The following is a 14,739-nucleotide window of genomic DNA, read 5'->3' on the forward strand; positions in this document are numbered from 1 at the left end:
GTCCTGGCACTCACTTTGTAGACCAGGCTGGCCTCGAACTCAGAAATCCGCCTGCCTCTGCCTCCCGAGTGCTGGGATTAAAGGCGTGCGCCACCACCCCCGGCTCTGCTGTTGTTTTTTGATACAACATATTATGTACCCCAGGCTACCCTTGAACTTGATACATAGTGTGGATGTTATTGAATCAGGATTTCCTGACTCTACCTCCCAAGGGCTGGGATTACAGACCCATGTCACCACACCTTGTTCATTGAGAGGTATTTTCTAATTTTCCTTTTAAAAAATTACTTGATACATTGATTACTTAGGAATGAGTTGTCAAATTTATAAACTTCCCAAACTACTTTCTTTGTGTATGTGTGTGTTTATACTTTCATGTTTGTGTTGTGTTGTATATGTGTATGGTATGTGCATGGGGGGGGGCGGCGTATGGACACACAATTGTGCGTGTGCGTGGAGGTCTGAGGTGAGCATCAGGTGGCTGCTTCCATTGCCCTCCAAGTCTTTGGAAACAGGCTGTTCCACAGAGAAGCTCATCACTCTCCAGGGTCTTCCAGGACCAGCTCCTCATCTGCCTCTCTCCACACCTCTGCCACCAGCCTCTGCCACATCAGCCCAAGGCTGGGGTTACACGCATGCTCCACTATGCCACACTTTTTATATGGGTTTTGGGGATCTGAATTCAGGCTCTAGTGCCTTCATGGCAGGCAGTTTACTGATCCAGTTATCTGCTTTCTCCTCAAATGTAAGCTATTGCTTTGGGTAAATACAGATGTCTCAGTACGGGACAGCCAAGTGTCGGGCCTGTAGCACATGGACCACCCTGATGGGGATGTAGTAGTGAAAAAGGCTGTCCATCTGCCAAGACAGGGCAGCTAGGAACTCCCTGTACTGTCTGCTTAGTTTTACTATGAACCTAAAAGTGCTCTAAAAAACCAAAGCATTCGAAAAATGTATTGAAAGCTACTGTGTGCTGAGGCAGACTACTTAAAGATGTGGCTTGTGAGCCAGGCGCTGGTGGCGCAGGCCTTTAACCCCAGCAATCGGGAGGCAGAGGCAGGAGGATTTCTGAGTTAGAGGCCAGCCTGGTCTACAGAGTGAGTTCCAGGACAGCCAGGGCTACAACCAAAAAAAAAAAAAAAGAGTCTGCATAGGCCGGCTTGCAAGCTGTGGTGGCAAAGCTAAGATGTTCATGTTGCTTTTGTTTGTTTCTTTCTTTCTTTTTTCTTTATGGAAAATTTATTGCAACTCTCCAACAGCACATTACTTTTTCTTTTCAACATCTTGCTCTGCAGCTTCCTTTGCCCTTTTTGCTCGGATGCCAAAGAGTCGGGCATTGGTACCAGCCATTCGGAGACTGGCAAAAGCCTTATAGTTCTTCTCTTCTTCTGTGATAACTCAGGCCTTTTCCTTTTTGTACACATTCCGGATGGGCATCACGGCTCCTGTCAGATGGATTGCCAGCTTAAGTTCTTCAGCAGAACCGTCTCCCTTCTTCGGAGCAGAAGGCTTCCTGGGGAACAGGATGAGCTTGGAGCAGTACTCTTTCAGGCGCTGCACGTTGGCCTGCAGAGACTCCGTGGACTTCTTTCGCCTCCTCGGGTCCACAGAGATGCCGATGGTGCGAGCCATTTTCTTGTGGATGCCAGCCACCCTGAGCTCCTCCAGGCTGAAGCCTCTGCCAGCCCGGACCTTGGTGTGGTATCTCACTGTAGGGCACCTCACGATGGGCCTGATGGGCGGGACACGGGGCGAGGGGCAATGCAATGAGCTTTCGCCTGCTGGGCCTTGNGCCTGCAGATCTTGCGCAACAGCTGGTTGAACCAAGTGTCCACTCGCTGCTGCCAATCCTTGTGGAAGTGGGGCTTCAGGATCATGCCATTCCCGCTGGGCGCCATGGCTGCCTCCTATACAGGAGAATGGCGGAGCAGAAAGGCGTTGCTCTTGTTTCTTGGTGAGCTGAGCTCAGGACAGGACTGTGAGAAGCACCACACCAAGGGAACTTCCCAAAGGGAAAGCAGGCGCTGCTGCCCGGCAGCTTCGAAGGTGAAAGAAACTCAGAACGCTGCAGGTCAACGTGCTGATGACATGTGCAGGAAAAAGGGAACAGGACATGAGGTAAACACAACCTAAGCAAAGGTGTGAAAACAGAATTTGTAGTTAGAGAACAGGAAACAGTTTTAAATGGAGATATGATGTACAAGTTGAACATAGCAAAGAGAAGTCAGGAAGAGTCTGAGGGCAGACTAGATAGGGCTTAGATTCTATACACGAAGCTTGTCTTCTGATTGGAGGACAACAGTAGCTTACTGACATGAATGGAGCAGAGAAGGACATGTGTCAACTGTGATTTTTTTTTTAAAGATTTCTTTATTATTATAGATAAGTACACTGTAGCTGTCTTCAGACACTCCAGAAGAGGGCATCAGATCTCATTATGGATGGTTGTGAGTCACCATGTGGTTGCTGGGATTTGAACTCAGGGCCTTCAGAAGAACAGTCACTGCTCTTAACTGCTAAGCCATCTCTGCAGCCCGTCAACTGTGATTTTATATTAACTTTGTATCGCTAAGAAGCCATCTGAAGAGAAGGAACCTGGGTGAGATGCTCGCTGTTGTGAGGAGGATCTGAAAGCACCACAACATACAAAGCCTCGATGGTAGGATTTGAAAACTGTTCAAGCATGAACAAGGGAAAGAAAGGGCGTTTGGTAGGATGACTGTACAAAGCCAAGCAGGGAAAGGCAACACAAAGAACCAGTCGGATGGGAAGATAATGATTTTGGCGTGGCTCCCGCTTGAGGTACTTGGCAAGACATCCAAGGAAAACTGTGCATAGATAAAGTAGGTCAACACTCTAGAGAGACACAGGCTCTGGGCAGCCAACCATGTGGAGACAGCTAGGGAGCTCAGAAACAAGCTACTGGAGAAAGAAGATGCTGTTCACCAGGGGAGAACCCCGGAGGCACAGTGAGGGGTGGAGTGGAGATCAGAGAAGGGCCGGTTAAAATGACTGACAGTCAAAGACTTAGGGATGAAGACAATCACCCCTCCCCCAAGGACCATGAGGGATAGGTGCAGAACACAATAGTGAGCCTTGTCATATGTGGCTAACTTAGTGCTGGCTGGACATTAGGACCACTAAGCTTTAGTCACCCAAGTTGTTTGAGAAGACTCTTGATGGGAACCCCAAACTGTAAGATCGAGGGAAACACATTCCTTCTTGGAGCAGGGACTCTTCATGGCCTGACCCCAAGGAAACAGGGGAACAAGGGAAGCCAGGAACTGCAGGCTAGAAGATGGAGTTGAGACAGCAAGTCTGCAAAAACAAGCTGAGATGTTAAAGTCAGTGTAGAGAAGGGACTTTTGAAGGAAGACACCGTCCAGGATTCAGGTAAGGATACAAATGCAAGGAGTTTTGTAGCAAGGGCAAGAAGCTAGATACATTCTTGGCAGGGCTCTCCCCTTCTCAAGAGGGTAGGCAATGGTTATGAGAAACAGGGAAGGGGTAGGGTTGGAAATAAAGGAAAAGGTTGGCACACTTGCTAGGCCTGAACTGAAGAGTCTGCTAGAAGCAGGCAAGCACATTTCTGAAGCCCACCAAAAAAACTAATGAGTCAAACACCCGAGAGTGTGTGGTGAAATCAGTCAAGACGTGGCAAATAGAGAGTGATTCCAAGCAGTCTCCTGTGTGTTTTATATTATTTTATATTTATATATTATACATATAATCATAAATTATACTTATTTATATTCATAATTTATACATTTATATTATACTTATTGAAAGTGAAGATCGGTTCAGACTGCAGTCATTATTCTATTTCTGACACCCACCCCGGTATGTACTTTACTTGGGTGTGTTTTCATGTAGGTGGTGGTGCAGGTTTACACGAGTACAGGCTGCTGTTGTATGCACATGGTGGCCAGTGACCACCCTTGGATTCGATCCTTTGGTATGGTCCACCTTGTCTTTTGACGTGGGCTCTCACATTGGGGCTGAGGACTTTTTGATTAGGGCCAGGCAAGCTGCAGGGAGCCTCCTGTCTCCACTTTGGAGTGTGTACCACCATGGAGGACTTCTTGCATGGTTGCTGGGGTGGCGGGGATATGAGGCAGTTGGGCACAGTGTATCTGTAGCTAGGAAGCAGAGACATGCAGGCAGAAGATAAAATGACTACTTTTTTAGGTATTATGGGAACACTGACAATGGATGGATATATGTCAGTACTTTCGCACAGAGCATCCACCTCAGGGGCCAGGGGACCTTGGACCATTGATCACATCTCATGGCCCTTATACTCCAGGAGGAGTATATGGTATGATGGCTGACTGGGGGCTTTAGTAAGGGGTGCTAAGATAGGTTCTAGAGCACAGGAACCCCTTCTTTGGCTGTGGGCTTTATTTTGGCCTCACCTCCTTCCAAGCATGAGCAGAGCATGGCATGTCTGGACACTCTCTCTTCATTCTCCCCTTTCTTGGTGTCATTGACTCCATTCTGTACTTTATCCTTCCCATCTTTCTCTTCCGCATGACTTGCAGATCCATCCAACACCCATCTCATCATGGAGCCTGGTTCTCTGAGGGCATGGGTTGACATAGATCTTTTACACCACAGCCCAGAGGTTAAAGAGAGGCAGAGGTGGTATCATGGGATGGGCTTACTTAGTTTTATAAAACTCTTGTTCCTGCATAGGTAGCAAACTGAAGATCAGCAAAATATCGTTCAGGAATCGGCAGATGTGTGTGAGATTCTGTTTCCTCCCCCATCTCATTGAAGAAGTGGCCCAGAGGCAGAGGCAGAGGTGGGACGCTCAAGTCGAGAAGGGTAGAACTTCTTCTGTTTCACAGCCTTCTATCTGGAACCCGTCCTAGAAAGCTATCATTATTCAGGACTTCTACAGTTCTGAGCAGAACAACACCAGCAGACTAGGGCCAGAGGTGGGCTGAGCAGAGGCAGCAGAAGTCTGAACTATCTGACACCAGCCTTCACAAACCACCCCTGGGAAAGAGCCAGTGCTATAACTCCCCTGATTTAATAACTGACATCTGGAAGTTCTGCTTGGCGGTGGGGGTGGGAGGGAGACTGCAACCTTCTCCTCTCGCTTCCAAAGATAAAGAGGTGAGAGGTGGCCTGTGGAAATTAACACTTCACCGAGGGGTCTGTTCTTATTAGCAACTAAGGAGGGGGGTGACTGTCAGGATGTCCTGGTCCAGAGTCACTTCCTGCTTTGTACACATAGTCTTCTACACTGGAGAAGACTGGTTTTGACACACCACAACGCACAAAAACTCGATGGGGGAAGCGTGTGTAGGATTTGAAAACTGTTCAAGCATGAACAAGGGAAAGAAAGGGCGTTTGGAAGGATGACTGTACAAAGCCAAGTGGGAAAAGACAGTACAAGCCACATCTTTAAGTAGTCTGCCTCAGCACGCAGTAGCTTTCAATACATTTTTCTGACATTTTAGTTTTTTAGAGCACTGTTAGGTTCACAGTAGAACTAAGCAGACAGTACAGGGAGTTCCTAGCTGCCCTGTCTTAGCAGATGGACAGCCTTTTTCACTACTACATCCCCATCAGGGTGGTCCATGTGCTACAGGCCCAACACTTGGCTGTCCCATACCGAGACATCTGTATTTACCCAAAGCAATAGTTTACATTTGAGAAGAAAGCAGATGACTGGATCAGTAAACTGCCTGCCATGAAGGCACTAGAGCCTGAATTCAGATCCCCAAAACCCATATAAAAAGTGTGGCATAGTGGAGCATGCGTGTAACCCCAGCCTTGGGCTGATGTGGCAGAGGCTGGTGGCAGAGGTGTGGAGAGAGGCAGATGAGGAGCTGGTCCTGGAAGACCCTGGCAAGTGATGAGCTTCTCTGTGGGACGGCCTGTTTCCAAAGACTTGGAGGGCAATGGAAGCAGCCACCTGATGTCACCTCAGAGCTCCACGTGCACACGCACAAATGTGTGTCCATACGCCGCCCCCCATGCACATACCATACACATATACACCACAACACAAATATGAAAGTATAAACACACACAATACAAACAAGAAAGCACAACTTAGGCTTTGACTTGACAAATGCCACTCAAGCTAAGCCTTGCTTTCCCTGTGGCTACAGGCTGGGCTGGCAACTCAGATTCTTCAGAGTGAGGCTTTTCTCTCAGATCCTAAAGTAGATCGGGACAAAACTGCACACACCAGGGAAGGATTCCTTGAAGGGACAGGACCCTGGAGGGGCCCTGCCTCAGCCCACATGCAGAAATTTGACTCCTCTGTTCGGCTTTCAGCAGCGAGAAGCTTCAACTTTCTCTCAGGCCGATGGCCATGCCCAAAGCGTCTCACAGTGTTCCTTTGCTTCCACTGACCAGAAGCAGTTTCCAGTTTTGAGTCATATTCTGTATTTCAGGACAAACCCCAGGCACAACAAGGAGACACAGAAGCTTATGTTTATGTGTCTAGACTGGCTGTCTCATGGTCATCATGGTCCTCACCGTCATCACCGTGGTCCTCCTCTTCACCGGCAGAGATCTTGCCCAGGGTGTCATAATTAGGAAGTGGCACGGTTGAGACATAGAGTCAGCTCTGTCTGACTCAGCAGTGCCATGCAAACACCCTCCTAGAGGCCTCATCTTATCCTTAGGTTATGCCTCTGGCTTCTTCCCTTATGCGTTGTGAGATGTGGAGGCTGGGCACTTCCAGGGCTCCAGTTCTGTTCTGGCAAGATGATGTTACCAGCCTGCTACTGGCCTGCTGGGCTTCTGTGGCTGCTGCTTGCCCCCTTAAAATTCCCCCCTCATACTCTCTCTCTCTCTCTCTCTCCTCTGTCTGTCTCTCTCTCTCACACACATACGCACACACTCTCTCTCACACATGCTCTCTCTTACACACATATACACACACACTCTTTGTCTTTCTCACAGACATGTACACACTCACACAACTCTGACTCTCACACACACTGTCACACAAACATACACACACACTCTTTTACACACACTCTCTCTTATACACACACATACATACACACTGTCTCTCTCTCTCACACACACTATGTCTCTCTCTCACACACATACCCTCTCTCACACACACATACTCTCTCTCTGTCTCTCTCTCTCACATACACACATACTCTCTCTCACACAGACATATACACACCCTCTCTCTCACACACACACACTCTCTCTGTCTCTCTCTCACACACACAACTCTCTCTCTCACACAGACATACACACACACTGTCTCATACACACACTGTCTCACATACTCTCTGTCTCTCTCACACAGACATACACACACACTGTCTCATACACACACTGTCTCACATACTCTCTGTCTCTCTCACACACATATACACACACACTCTCTCGCACAACTATCTGTCTCTCTCTCACACACACACTTTCACACACATACTCTCTTTCTCTCTCTCTCTCTCTCTCTCTCTCTCTCTCTCTCTCTCTCTCTCTCTCAAATGTAGGTAGGAAGAGTAGCATTTCCTCAGCTGGGCATGGTGACTCATATCTATAATCTCCAAGATGGGAAAGTGAGGCCACTTTGGTTCCTGTCTGTATTGCATAGTAACTTCCAGGTCAGCCTGGGCTATGGAATATGATGCTATCAAAAAGAAGGAAGGAAGGAAGGAAGGAAGGAAGGAAGGAAGGAAGGAAGGAAGGAAGGAAGAAAAGAATGTTTTTCCTCTGTGTTTAGTATGTGTCAGGGCCTACTCTGAGCATGTGTGTCTGTGTGTGTCTGTATGTGTGTATCTACATGTGTGTCTGTCTATGTGTCTGTATGTCTTTGTGTGTGTCTGTGTGTATGTATCCCTGTGTGTCTGTGTGTGTCTCTGTGTGTCTCTGTGTCTCTGTGTGTTCGTGCATTCATTCACTCAGCCTCAACACATCCTGATGAAGCAAGTGCTATGTGATCCATCTCACATTGAAGAACTTATAGTCTAAAGACCTGAGTGGTTTGATCAAGGTTTTATAAACAGCAAATGACAGATCCTCTGTGTGACAGAGTCCCCACAAAGCCATGGAGATCTGTTTATTGTTGTATTTACTTTATGCCTGGTATCAAGTGGGCAAGCTAATACCGGAACAGATGATGGAACTAAGGAGTGCATGGTGACTCCAGAGGGGCAGGCATGAGGAACAGGGAGTCCACATCTCTCCCAGTCCACGGGGACTTTTCCATGGCTGATCCTTGGGGGGAAGACTGCAACTGAATCTGTTATACACTGGCACCACATGGGAGACACAGTTACAAAGGGTGCCTGAAAGGCAATCGGAAAGGACACCCTGGGCCTAACTTCTTGGATGGGGAGAAGGCTTGGATGAGGAGACCATTTGAGCTGTTTGTGGGCAGGAGTGAAAGGTTGGCTACACAGTCAGGGGTCTGGAAAGTACAGCACAGAGTCCTGGGAAGGAACATGCAGGAGGTTCTCCTGGACAGATAACATTCATGGAGATATTTAGGTTCTATAAATAGTCACCAAAGAGGAACTTCAGCAGATGAGGACCATAATGAGAGTGGATGGGATGTCCTCTGCTGTGGGCATCAGCCCACGTCTCCAGGCTCCTCTGCTTGTGCACAATGGATGGAGGATGCGGGTGAGATGTGGAGTGCACAGCACTTACTCCACACACATGCACACAGACACACACACACAGACAGACACACACAGACACACACAGAGACATATATAGACACATAGACACATGCACACAGACAGACAGACACAGAAACACACAGACACACACACAGAGACACACAGAGCATACACTCAGACACACACACAGAGACACACATAGACACGGACACACACACAGATAGACAGATACGCACAAAGACACACATAGACACACACACAGACACACAGAGACATACACATACAAACAGACACAGACACACAGGGACATACACCCACAGACATGCACGTACAAACAGACACAGACACATAGACACACAGAGACATATACACACAGACACACACAGATATACACAAACACATACACAGAGACACACACAGACATACACACAGTATTAACTACTGCAACTACAGTGACTTAGATGTTCTAAAACAAACATCAATGATTACCTCCAAAGATGGTGCTATTCCCAGAAGGACTGACCATTCACCTGCTGATCAGCTTTACTACATACAAGAGGCCATCATATGACAGTCAGGGTCTTTAGACCTTTGAACCAAAAGACTGGGATAACTGATGACCTAGGAGAAAAGGTCTTGTACGACACAAAGGGAGTTTGGATATCTCCTAGTAAAACATAGTGAAAGATTGTAAGAACCAAGAAAAACGAGACTGTCGAGGAACAAGGCTTCATGGGATGAAGGTTTGGCCACTTGTGAAAAGCATAATTGCGTTTTAAGGGGAGCAGCATGAGCCTTGCTGGGGGAAGGGATGTTTAGACATTATTAAAGATTACGAATGCTAAATAATCAGAGGAGCGGACTGTCCCTCTAATGCACAGTAGCTCTGTTCTGTGTGGTAGTGTACACCTAAACTTGAGAATCAGCTTCAGTGTGAGACTGAGAAAATCTCTACCTCTTGCCATCTGACTCCCTGCTAACTTTTGCTAATAAGGGGCACTGGTTACCAGATGGTGGTGCTGGACAGTGGTGGCTCATGCCTTTAATCCCAGCACCCTGGAGGCAGAGGCAGGTGGTTCTCTGTGAGTTCAAGGCCAGCCTGGTCTACAGAGCAAGATCCAAAGAGACACTGGTGGTGAGCCAGGCCCTAGTCAAGAAGGGAAGATGATGCTTCTTTAATAGGTGAAACCAAACTCTAATGAACTGAGATAAACCACCAGCCTTTCCAGATATCAGAGTCTGATATTTGATGTTGCTAAGTGATTGAAAACTTAACCAGGTTAAATCACACAGCACTGAAAAACACAAGCCAGTGTGTCATCAGGGTGACTTGTGACATCCCTACCTATCAGAGGTAGTCTGGGTGTTTTGACTGCTGACTCTTGGAAAGCCTGGGGAACATTATCTGCCCTGCAGGTCACTGCACATTCCTGGCTTATTAAAATGTGCAAAGAGTCTGCTCTTTCCTCGGAGGCAACATTAAGACCCTTTGATCTTTGCTGACTTCCACTGACAGGATTGGAAGTCTCTGTTGGCATCAGAAAAGACAAAGAGCTGGGACAGATAGCTGTTTGATATTTGGCCTCTTTTAACTAAAACAATTGCAGTCTTTATCCGTTCATGTATTATTAATATTTGGTGACTAACTATGTTTAAACATCTGTGAAGATGAAATTTTGGGAAAAAAAAAGAGATTGTTTTGGTTGTACAATATGGTTGGATGTATGTAACACCACTGAATTGGGTTTAATTTTAACATGGTTAAATCTCTGTTTGGGAGATTTTGCTTCAATTAAAAAAAAAATCAAGCATCCTTGTTTTACAATGAATATTTTGTGTGAACTGAAGTTCCTAGAAAAAAAAAAAGCCATAGCTGTGTTAAAGATTCTGGAAGGATGAGGGGCAGATTAGAACTTTGGAATTGTAAAGACGTGCAATGTTGTATATCCAGAGCTAAATGATTTTAGACGGCCTCTGCCCCTTTCCTAGTTATTCACCGCCCACCTCTGTCTTACCTAACACCTCCTGTCTCTCAGGAAAATGGATGAACTGACCATTCATGAGTTTTGTCCATCCCAACGCTAAAACTGACAACGCCTGAGAGACACAGCACCTGAAACTTACAGCTAAGTTCGCTGTGACCGCCCACCTGCCGTTCTCACGAGTGTGTTTAGAAGCACTGTAATTCATGACTTTCTTTTGTTCTGTAAGTATAAAAACTTCATGAAACCATTTGCATGTTAGAACAAGTTATCTGGGGCAACCTGAATGCATCTGAGCTTCCAGGTTACAGCCACTTCTGTTTGGCTTCAGAACCAACTATGCCTTATTTCCTGTGACACCCGGGAAGCTGCAGTTTGCCTGGACAGGAGGGAGGCTGCCACCATTTCACCTTGATTCAAGGGTATCCACAGGAAAGCTCACTGTCTGTTTTAGCTTATCTTTATGCCGAATGCCAGTTAAAAGACTTCTCAGATCTTAGGCAGTTTTTATCTTCAGTGAAGTTCATGAATTTTAATCGTATAATAGATAAAGCAAGCCGGGAGTGACTCCCACTAGCTATTAACTACATCAAAAGACTGAAAACGCCCAACTATTAAAAAGGCACAGCCGTCTCAAGATACTTCCTTATGAGAACTTAAAAAAGTGACTAACTTTAAATTTTCATGAACTCGCTAACAGGGGGTGATTGATTAAGAGAGCTATGATAAGATTGCACAATGTGAACACAAAGGCTCAGAGCCCTGCTCAGGAAGGATTTTCCACGTTTGTGTCTATATGGATCTCAGTGTTCTCCTTCCAAAATAAGAAGAAGCAGGGCTGGCTGACAAACATCCGTCATCTTCTTCAGATGCTGTCCAGGATTTTTCAGGGACGGTGAGATAGCTTAGTTGGTAATGGACTTCCTGCAAACATGCTGCCCCCATACATAAATAATGTAATACACATTTTAATTAACTAATTAATTAATTTTGTTTTTGCTTTTATCCAAGACAGGGTTTCTCTGTGTATCCCTGGCTGTCCTGGAACTCACTTTGTAGACCAGGCTGGCCTCAAACTCAGAAATCCACCTGCCTCTGCCTCCCAAGTGCTGGGATTAAAGGCGTGCGCCACCACTGCTTGGCATAATACACATTTTAAAATATATCTTCGGTACTTAAAAATATTGTCTGTTGGTTTACAGAGCTGGGGATTGGACTCAGGGCTTTGCACAAGCCAAGAAAGGTCTCTTTCACTCAGCTATGACTCCCTCCCCCCGCCCTGTGGATTAACATCTTCTAATGTTTACAGGTATAAAGACATCAGTTGTAAGTGTGTTTGGACAGTCAGCTGGATGTGCATTGGCAGAATATATCCTTTGTTTATCACAGCTTATTTTTTAGTCTCAATTTAAAGCTTCAAATAATCTAATTTTTTTTTTAAAGTCCAAGGTGTTATTTCCTTAATAGTAAATTTGTGGTGAGAAAAGTTGAATGTTGGGAAGGGGGCACCTTTCTGTCTTCTCACCTCATTCCATTTTGCCCCATTTTTACTACTTAGGTCTTTGCCATAAAGAACTAACACGTATTACTCAATTACATTTGTTATTTTTAAAAAATATATCTTCTTTATATGCCCCAGTACAGGGGAACGCCAGGGCCAAGAAGTGGGAGTGGGTGGGTAGGGGAACAGGGCGCGGGGAGGGTATAGGGAACTTTCAGGATAGCAGTTGAAATGTAAATAAAGAAAATATCTCATAAAAAAAACAAAAACAAAAACAAAAAAACCTTCCAGAGCCACCTGATGTGATCGCCTCGAGCAAGGTGTTGCTCATTCATGTAAACTGAGGTTTGTTTGAGACTGGGTTCTGCATTAGTCGCCTCCAGTTTACTGTGAGAAAACCCCTGGCTGACTGACGAGGAGGAAAAAGGTTCATTTGGCTCGAGATTTCGGCCTCTGACCACTTGGCTCCAGGGCACGACATGTGGTAAACATGTTCTAGAGCAAAGCCTCCCACCTCACGGTGGTCAGGAAGGAGAGAAGAGGGAGGGCGAGAAGAGAGGTGAGAGGGGGAGCTATAGCTTATCACATACCCTTAAGGACAGACTTAAGTTAGGTTCTGACCTCCAGAAGCTCTGTCAGCTGAGGGGCGAACCTTCAACAAAAGAGCTGCAAGGGGAAGTCTCAGATCAGGTTTATAACTGTAACCGAGCTCTGAGTGGACGCCAAGGTCAGATTTGTAACAGTAACTTTCCGCTTTCACTTGTTTGTCCTGTGAATAAATGTATCACTGTTATGTAGTGTACTGGCTTCCTCTTCCTGTATGACAAAACACCCTAAGCTCAATGGCCTAAGACCTGACACATTTATTATCTTAAAAACGTGGGGGTGGCAGCGTCAGAACTGTAAATAAATTCTCGAGTTAGAATCGAGGTGTCAGCACAACTGTGGCATTTTTCACGGGAGTGTCAGAACAGAATTCTTCTCTTCGTCCAGCTCTGAGAAGGTGCCCATATTCTCTGGCTCCTAGCTGTTTATTATTAAGCCAGATGACCTGGATGGTCTGGGGACTTATCAACAATAACCCTAACCCTATTTGTAGTGAGCTTACTGAGTATATAGCAGGCCAGAGTACGAGAGTAACGAATAAGAGGTTGGTAGGTAAGAAGGTAGATAGTGCATCATCCAATATCAACAGAGAGAACACCATCAAATCTAGAGTTCACAACATTGAAACTGACTGAGGAGGTGGAGGCAGTCAGCGGTCCACACAGAGCTTTTTCTCCCTGGCTCAGCTTCTCAAGACGGAAGCTTCAGGCCTCTCTGTATCACCGTAGTTATTTTTACTCCATGAGATATTAAAATATAACATCACGAGAGATCAGATAAGGTCTGTTGGCACTGTTTCACCATCCACCGGTCTCAAGGGCACCAGGTTTGCAGTCGGGCTGTTTTGTTACTCTCTTTTGCCTGCTGCGGGAGTTAAAGATGGAAGGAAAAATGGTGGACAGGTGGGTGCGTGTGGGGATCTCAGGTCCAGATGAGGGTCTTGTGGGATGCTTGACATAAATACACTTAGGTCTAAAGTGTGCGTTAGAGGGGAGGAGGGAAAAATTTGGAAGGGAGGAAGGGAGGAAGGAAGAGAGAGAGAGAACAGGGGGCTGGGATATCCCGCAGTCCTCTCTCTCTCTCCTGTAGTTGTCTTCAGACACACCAGAAGAGGGCATCAGATGGTGGTGAGCCACCACATAGTTGCTGGGAATTGAACTCAGGACCTCTAGGAAGAGAAGTCAGTTTTCTAAACCACTGAGCCATCTCTCCAGCCCCAAGAATGTATCCTAAACCCTAACACAATGCCCTCCTCTCTGTTACTCTAACTGAGTGAGCAGGAGGGTGCAATCCTGCTATCGTTTACATCCGTTTTTTTTTCTCAACAGAAACTAAATGTAAGTTCATTTCTGCATGCTACATCCTGTTTATTATCTCAGAGCATATTGGACACATGGCCTGTGACAAGAGTGACCATTAGTCATTTTCTACTCTAGACTTATAGTCTGGGTGTGTGTTGAAGTGGTTAGCTGAGCAGAATTTAGGTTGGGGTGAGGGAGGGGACACAGTCAGGCATTGGTCAGCAGGCTTGAGAGTTTTCTAGAGTTTCTGGACCTAAACTGAACCAAGGCATCTTTGAACGTAAACCTCCAGATTTTATTTCTTACAGTGGGAAAAGGAGAAAGGAGGGAGAGAGAGAGAGAAATAGATAAATGATAGATGATAGAAATGGTTTATTTCTTCAAATAAAATTAAAAAGATGGCTTTTTATTGAATGGGTGTCTAGTATATTATAATGATATACTTCATAATTCAAAAAGTAAGATGGAATTAATCAACTTCTCAAACAATCTTGAATGGTGTAAGATAACTCCAATCTGACATTATTGTTATAATTTATTATTGTAAATTAGATTGTAAAATATATGTGACTATTATAAATCATTATTGCAATCCTTTTTCAAAACAATTATAAAACATACTGGAGAATGAATGAAAATTTGTTTGAATTTGCTGTTTTTAGCGTTGAGCATTCAATTTGATAACTTAGCTCAAAGACTTTATATTTATTGGTTCCAGAAGGGTAACTGCTTAG

The 14,739-nt window shown here is 45.6% G+C and overlaps 1 pseudogene; it reads right to left on the reverse strand.

The window, feature by feature from the left end:
* Nucleotides 1-1,263: 1,263 nt before the first annotated feature.
* On the reverse strand, nucleotides 1,264-1,916 carry LOC110302160 (annotated as a pseudogene).
* Nucleotides 1,917-14,739: the final 12,823 nt, after the last annotated feature.

The sequence above is a fragment of the Mus caroli genome, chromosome 1 (genome assembly GCF_900094665.2).
Source record: "Mus caroli chromosome 1, CAROLI_EIJ_v1.1, whole genome shotgun sequence".
Taxonomy (NCBI): domain Eukaryota; kingdom Metazoa; phylum Chordata; class Mammalia; order Rodentia; family Muridae; genus Mus; species Mus caroli.